Here is an 8,912-nt window from a genome sequence, read left to right as displayed (position 1 = left end):
AAGGCACACTGCAGAACAAACAAATAAATAGTATTCACTCAACACTATACAATAATATTGCGCCAATTTTCCTTTTACCAATAAAGCCATAGGGCCAGAATTTCCGTAGGCAGTATGTTACGGTGCAGCCTCCCCACTGTGAATTACCCTTTTAACTCCTCTTCAAGTAACAGGAGGCTCCTGTCTCCAGACGTACAGAGCACTACCTTCGTCATCTTCTTTAGCGGCTGTCCAACATTCCACAAGTCGTTCGGCGATCCGGCTGGGTACATGCGTTGTCAAACCCATATCGGCCAAAACAAACCCCGCTGCCAGGCACTGCTGCTCAAGCTCTCCTCCTTCCGTCACTTGCCGTTCACAATTCACTGCCGCCACGCTGAGCCTCCGTCTCAACCAGGAAGATCAAAGATAAGTCACAAGGGAAGTGACTATCGAAAGCGGTGCCAAAGGTAGTTCAGCGAGCAAACCGATCCGCCATGGCTCAGCTTCCTCACGTAAGACCGGTGAAACAATGTGGAGACCCGAGTGTTGTACACAGCATGAGGTTTCGTCACGCGTCGAACAAACTTAAATGGTAGTTTTCAACGTTTTGCGCAGTAACTACACTCATCAAAAAATGTGAAGCATATTTCAAAATTACACACGAATAGTCATTGTGGATGTTCCTTTTGTGTTTTTATAGGACGGTGGTTGCGTACATAATGCGAACTCGTTCGACGTTGCCAGTCTGCCTCATCAGGAGCCGAGCAATCATGGGTTGTAAGAAAACACAGTATTCCACAGTTGAGTTCTTGTGCATGCACAGTTAACCCTGTGCCTCGTAGCGCAGCAAAATGCCTCTGAATCGGGTCCCCATGGCAGACCCTATCAAAACCATCCCATTGACGGAACAAAACATAAAAAAATAGATGTTGCGAATGTTATTCCCGGTAATCAAAGTGTTGTTTCCAGACTATGAAAAAGGTTCCAAGAAACGCATTCAATAGCGAATCGCCATCGTAAAGGCCGTAGGACGTCCACGCAAAACTACAGCAGCTCAGCACCAGTATGTAACAATGTCTGCACCGAGACATCCTACAAGGAAAGTGAATACTCTGTAGAACAAGCTTCGAGAAGCTACAGGGTTTACCATAAGTACCAAAACTGTTCGCCATAGATCTTATGATGGCAATTTGTACAGCCGAAGACCCCTCAAGGCTCCACTAGCCAGTCCACGTCACAGGGATGCTCGTGCAAGATGGGCTAGAGCTCATGAACACTGAACACGAGACCAGTGAACCAAAACGCTGTTCAGAGACCAATTGCGATAGGCTTGTACCCTGATGACTACTGTTTTCCCATCTAGGGGCGAACAGGGGGCCGCAGTTATCTCCCAGCGGATGTGGAACGTCACCAGCAATCCGGTGATTGGTGGACAGGTACCATGTATGGCCTCTGCACACCACTCGATTCAATTGAAGGCAACATGACTGCTACAGTGTGTGAAACCAACATTCTCCGACTCATAATCAGTAGTCTTGCAGAGGAAGCTAACGCCAGACTTCAAAGTGTTCACGATGTTTGTCGGTACCTGAAGTCCTGCCAGATACCGACACACACCATGAACTCGATGGAGTGGGACCCGAAGATCGGATTGGCTAGCATGCGCCGGATATGAACTGCATACAGCATGCATGGAACTTGCTCAAAAGAGCGATTTATAGTCGTCAGCATCCTCCACTAACGAGTGAAGCACTCAGGTATACTGCCACTGGCAAGTGGGACACTATGCCCCAAGAGGCCTGCAGTGAGTTGTACTGAGCATGCCATGTTGCACTCAAAAGTGCCTGAGGGTTCGTGTAGGACCTACATGTTACAGACCAGTGTAGTGAATTTCAGAGAGAAAATATGGTGTAGTTTCTTTTGTGTAATATTCTGTATAAAACGTCTATCTCATTTCAAGAAACGAGAAACAATTACACACACATTTTTGAGGGGTATATTTAAAATGTGCTATAATTTGAGAGAGAGGTTACCCTCGAATTACTATCCACTTAATTTGATTCGGCACATTATTTGCTATTTGAAGATAATCAGCGAATAATACTCATTAAAATACTGGAAGCCACCTGTTATCTGTAACTTTTGGAATAGGCCTCTAACACGGAATAACCACCATCTCGTTCAAACTTTGTGCATAGGGTGACGCATACGGCTGATCACTGGTGAGGGGGGCAATAAACAACAGACCAGCCGACGTCGGTGTAGCCACGAGCTGCAGCTCAGCTGGGGCCAGGTAAATAAGCGGCGGAAATTAAATTTAGAATTCCATCAAGCATTTTAACGATACATTGCGGAGGGCACACCGTGATAGGCGCGTTTAAACACAGGGTTAATGAAACAGCGACGCAGCCTGCCGCTCGCAGCCAAAGTTTTAATTACGGTGTCTGCTATCGGATGTTGCGCACTCATTACGCGCTACGATAAGGTGCGCGTCGCTCTTCCTCACACGGTTCGACTTTTAATTAAGTGCAGCACCTGGAGACCCCCTGGGGCTGGCGCCGGGTAGCACCTCCCTGCGCCCAGCTGCCGTATTTGCTTTGTAGCCGGCTGTCCCCCTGGGGAACCTCTTCAGCATCTCACATGCCTCTCGTTTTCCTTTTTGTTGTTTCATGCCCTGTAGGCATCGCCGTCGTTAAAAACAGAAAGGTAGCGTCTCTGGAAAAGGATATTAAAGATATCGGCTGTCGTCTTCTGATTTTCGCTAGACATGACACATCGATAGTGAGGAGCAACGGTCGTGCGAGAACTCGAACACCACTCTTGTTGAATAGCTGGTACGCATCTCCCCAAGTAAGTTAGCCATGCGTTGTTGATGCGGTAAAACTACACTTGCGAGATGCCAGTAACTCGGAGGCAAAGTGAATGAAAAGACAGATTAACTGGGTGTACGGTAAACTTTCCCATAACGATTCCGAAAGGATATGTTACATATTACCACAACCACACACGATTATTAAAACATCGACGCTGGCCCACCGTGATACAGGAGCACAAACAGCACAGGTAGTAAACAGTTCTGCTAACTCTTTATTTTAAGTAATGGCTAGGGGGCAACTTAAAATGGTATTGATTGACGTCTCTAAAATTGCTCAAATTTTATTTGCAGAAGTGAATGCGAAAGCGTATCGGGACACTGCAAATATCACAAGCTAACCATTCCACAATGCTAAAATATTGTAAAATGATATCAATTTACATGCTACCTACCGCTATCGGTATTTGGTTATGGGGTAGTTATTTTCTGTCTTTCCTTTCTTTTGTTTAGAAAACTTTCTTTAATTTATCAACACTACTTCTCTTACGCTATCATAAACGCTATAAGCAAGCCGATGTTACATCATTATTAAATAATGAAATAAAAGCTCATGTGGGTTTTTTAGGTTAGAGAATTCCTTCCTAGGGCCGACAAGACGCCTCCTGAGACGCGGCAAGGTAGGAGTAGGCAAAATCCAACAGGGAATAACAATATTAATGTGCTAATAGTAAACTGCAGGAGCGTCTATAGAAAGGTCCCAGAACTGCTCTCATTAATAAACGGTCACAATGCCCACATAGTACTAGGGACAGAAAGTTGGCCGAAACCAGATGTAAACTGTAATGAAATTCTAAACTCAGATCGGAATATATACCGCAGAGACAGGCTGGAAAGTGAAGGGGAAGGCGTGTTTATAGCGATAAGAACTGCAATAGTATCGAAGGAAATTGACGGAGATCCGAAATGTGAAATAATTAGGGTGAAGGTCACGGTTAAAGCAGGCTCAGACATGGCAATTGGATGTCTCTATAGGCCCCCTGGCTCAGCAGCTGTTGTGGCTAAGCACCTGAAAGATAATTTGGATAAAATTTCGAGTTGAATTCTCCACCATGTTATAGTTCTGGGTGAAGATTTCAATTTTCCGGATATAGACTGGGAGACTCAAACGTACATAACGGGTGGTAGGGACAAAGAATCCAGTGAAATTTTTTTAAAGTGCTTTATCTGAATACTACCTTGAGCAGTTAAACAGAGAACCGACTCGTGGAGATAACGTGTTTGACCTTCTGTTGACAAACAGACCCGAATTATTAGACACAGTTAACGCAGAACAGGGAATCAGCGATCATAAAGCGGTTACTGCATCGATGATTTCAGCCGTAAATAAAAATATTAAAAAAGGTAGGAAGATATTTCTGTTTAGCAAAAGTGACAAAAAGCATATTTCAGAGTACCTGACGGCTCAACACAAAAGTTTTGTTTTGAATACAGATAGTGTTGAGGCTCAGTGGACAGAGTTCAAAACCATCGTACAATATGCGTTAGATGAGTATGTGCCAAGCAAGATCGTAAAAGATGGAAAAGAGCCACCGTGGTACAACAACCGAGTTAAAAAACTGCTGCGGAAGCAAAGGGAACTTCACAGCAAACATAAACAAATGGCTCTGAGCACTATGGGACTTAACAGCTGTGGTCATCAGTCCCCTAGAACTTAGAACTACTTAAACCTAACTAACCTAAGCACATCAAACACATCCATGCCCGAGGCAGGATTCGAACCTGCGACCGTAGCAGTCGCGCGGTTCCGGACTGCGCGCCTAGAACCGCGAGACCACCCTCCGTCACACACCGTCAGGTGGCTTGCGGAGTATGGATGTAGATGTAGATTTAGATGAAAGATCAAAGCAGCTCACTAAGTACATAGTATTCCAAAAGTACTGGAACACTTTAAAAAGTTTAATGTTGCGAATGAGTAGTATTACAAAGTAACGATGAACATAATCTGAAAGATTAGACTTACAAACTCTTTTTTCTCGTTGCAATAGTGATGCGTAGTTTCATATATGGGGATATCATTAGGGATATCATTATCAAGGTGGTGCTTTCTGGACCTGAGAAGGCAATTTTCGTGGTACGATTTGGAAAAAAAAAAAACAGAGTGTGCAAAGCATGTCAAACGAAAATTTAGGATGAAGTACGGGAAAGCAGCACCAACCAGAAGAGGCAGTCTATAATTGGCATGTAAGGTTCGTAGAAACACTGTGTTTGTGTGACAAGAAGTGGTTGGCCATATGTGATTGCAAATAACATTGAACGAGTGAGAGAAGTTTTCACAAGGAATACGTTAAAAGCTCGCAAGAGAGAGTCACGTTAGTTGGAAATGTGAACAAGGACTGTATGGCGTCTGCTACGTAATAAATTAAACGTGAAACCATACAGACTGAAGTTAATGTACATTATAGGTGGATCAAGATGGTTTTGTTTATTCGACAATTTTTTCGGAAAGAATCATTTCATAAAAATGGAAAAGTAAACAGACACAAGATTTGGAGAAGAGATAATCCACATATCTTTGTTGAGCACCTTCGAGATTCTTTGAAAGTAGACATAAGAAACATTGTGGACCTTTCTTCATCGAAGAACGAAATGTTACTGAAGAGTCCATCCTTCAGATTTTGCAGACCTAGTTACTGCCATTGTTGCAAACAAAACCAGTTAGATGCTACACCTCGACATTTTCACCGTGATGGAAGGGCATAGTGGAACACAGCGCACCGAATCGTTGGAGTAGTCGTGGTGGAGCAAGAGACCAATTTGTGCTAAAATGGCTTCCTATGTCTCCGGATATTACCCGTTGTGATTTCTTTTTATGGAGTTAATAAAGAACCTTTTCCAGGTGATGTGGAATTAAAACAGAAAATTGAAAAAGCAACACACTCGGAAGAATTGTTCGTCCATGTGTGGCAAGGGTTAGATTACCGCGTAGACGTTTGTAGAGTTACACATGGCCCCACATGAAGTGTACGTTACTAAATGCTGTTCAAGAAAATTTATATATTTTCTTCTTCGCATTATGTGTAGTGTTAGTTTCTAATGCTACTCATTCGGCTACAATGAAGTTTTTAAGGCTTTTGAAACATGCTTTATAACTGTACATTTTATAAGTGGCCGTAGGCGGTTTTCATCCCAAAAATCATCCTCGCTGCGCTGCAGGTCTAAGTAATAAAAAATTGGAGTGGTAAATGTAATGAAATACATCAACATGGTACAGAAAGTATGTGTCAACAGTTATAGACTTCGGGCGTGTACTCCTGGAAGTCGAGCTCGCAGCCTACTGTGCCATTGAAAGTAGATGGTCCGGAGATGAATCTGTAATATAAGAGTTCTTTGTACCGATTGTTTGGAGCACAGCTCCTGGACGTTCGTTGTCCTTTCGACACCATTTGCTCCTTTAAACACTTACGCAGGATTGAATCAAACCCTTTTACGTTCATTTTATTTATTTTCTTTGTCTTCCTCAAATTCATTTGGCTAAATAATCACTCAACTTCGGCAGTGGGCCAATGCAGTGAAAGAAGCATAATGGCCAATTTAGATAACTCTGCGAAAAGGATTCAGCTCACTTGAGTTTTTATATTTTGATACACGAGAAGGTGTTGTTAGTCTCGGATCATTTGACTGTTGTCATGTTCACCCACTGCGTTTGAATTTTTGAAATTTCGTTTGCTGGCAATAAGAAGATTTCTGAAAGTGATGTTAAAGGGTCTTTTATCACTTTTACAGCGTTTTCTGCTGGTATCAATACAATCACTTTGTGGCTTTCGGGATTATGATGAAGCTCTTTTAAAGAGATCGCGAACCTCAAACAACGTCCTCGGAGCTCTCAACAGTCTCTGAATTCAAAATCAACATTTTAGCCTTGGATTAAAATTCATAACCGAGATAAGCGTTTACGTCAATATTGGTATTCACGGTGTCTTTAAGAGGGTTTAAGCGGCAGGTCGGTAAAATCAGTTTTCTGTCAACTGAATGAATAAGGTTAGTTAAATCATTTAAGGGGTTTGGTGGGATCTGCACTATTCGACACAAATCATTTGTTTATGACTTGAACTTCACAAAGAAAAAAAGCAAAGTATGTAAGGTGTTATCAACAAACATATTTCGATTAATTCGATTGTTTGGGGGAAGAGACCAAACAGCGAGATCATCGGTCTCATCGGATTAGGGAAGGACGGGGAAGGAAGTCGGCCGTGCCCATTCAAAGGAACCATCCCGGAATTTGCGTGGAGCGATTTAGGGAAATCACGGAAAACCTAAATCAGGACGGCCGGACGCGGGATTGAACCGTCGTCCTCCCGAATCAACAAACATACCACACAGTAATCCTGCCCTTTAACATCGTTCCTCACGACGAGGTTTTTTAAAGAAACTATTCAATTTTAGCCATTAATCCATGATTCTGCTGACAGCTGTCTCAACTGATAACCATCGAGTATCACAAGTTCTGACAACTTTAAGACGATCAGACTATTCCTTTACTGTCTAACATACAAGTCTATATTTCTGCAGTGGGAGTAAAGAACAACTAAACAAAGAGAAAGTTTCTTTGATAAGAAATTCCAGACTACTAGGAATAGCTTCTGCAGCAGCGGTTGTAGCTATTAACTGCAGGGAATGGCACACACGGGGTACGAGGACCAAAGAAAGGCCGTTTTCTCTTAATTTCTTGTAAAATTCATCATTTTCGTCAACCGTAATAGATGCGTTATCTGTGCCTAAACCAAATTTTTTAATCTGAGTTCCTTAATTGCAACAGCCTTCTTAGATGTGAAATTTGAGCATTAGAACATGCAACTTCCACGGGTGTGTTTTCCCACACTGTTTAATGAAATAACTGATACCAATTCTCAGAAGTCTTATGCCGCTCAAGTCTCTGGATTGTGAAAACCACTATTAATGTCTTGCAGCAAATAATTTTCAAAACATGATGCTGACACATTTGAAATTAAATTTTCCCATTTTGTCCAGTGTGATCTCATGTCGATTGCTGTACTACTTTAAAAAAAAGTATGTTTTCACAATTTAGATAACCGATCAGTTAACAGTAATGATGTATGGACTGGTACAAATAAACTAATAGCTCCCTAGACAGCAGCCACCATATTTACGTTCTTCACCACGAAAGAAGCTAGTGTGCTAGATGTTGAGAAGGACTGTAACACACTGATGAGTTCTTTACTACACCACGCTGAGTTAAGCCTTATCTTTAAGCCTTAGGATCACACTTGTAAAACCTACATTGCACTTTTGAATCATTCAAGGGAACCTCTAAAACCCTGTCCTTCGGCTCGTTGTCTGAAAGCCATACATTAGAAACCGCCGTTGGTACTTAGCCTCTGATTAATGACTAAAACTTTGTTACCTTCTAATCGTCTCCAAAGCAGGATGAAGCAACCATGACATTTAAACGTTACTTATTGCGTTAAAAATTATTACCCTGTTTTCACAAAATATTACTCCAATGAAGAGAGGAAAATTCTTGATTCTGGGTTCGTGTGCTTACGTATGCATTCATAGCGAAACTAGCAATATCTGAGTGGAGCAGGGAATCGGGTGTTTTTCTTTTTTTTCGCCATCGCAGGGTTCTGCCTTGTAAACTCATGTAAGACTGCCTTATTTACCTTCTCTATTTCCTGCAGAGCAAACGAAAACACAAACACGCGTTGCAAGCATCGACCTGGTACCACGAAGTTCAGTTTTAAATTACACAGAGAGCAGCTACAGTGAACAATCGTCGTCAGCAGGTTCATGTTGCACAGTCAAAGCGTAGTTAAAATTACTCTATTTAGGCTGTATTTTGGCACAGGAGCTTTGTTAAGCAGGCTAATTTTCAGGCTATAAGTATTTTGTGACTCTCTATGGCTAAAAGCTACTGTGAATATGATAGATTTAACTGTAAAATGGCTTAGTTGGCAACTCTGGTTATAAGCTACCAACTAGTGTTAACTTTTTAATTATCTGCAAATACGAATAATGGTACATGTCCTCAATAAATGTCCTTCCCCCAAATAAGAATCAGATCCAAGGAATACTATTATGGCAATATCCGACTGCA

This window comes from Schistocerca piceifrons, chromosome 4 (assembly GCF_021461385.2).
Source record: "Schistocerca piceifrons isolate TAMUIC-IGC-003096 chromosome 4, iqSchPice1.1, whole genome shotgun sequence".
Lineage (NCBI taxonomy): Eukaryota > Metazoa > Arthropoda > Insecta > Orthoptera > Acrididae > Schistocerca > Schistocerca piceifrons.
Note: the sequence above shows the minus strand (reverse complement) of the source record.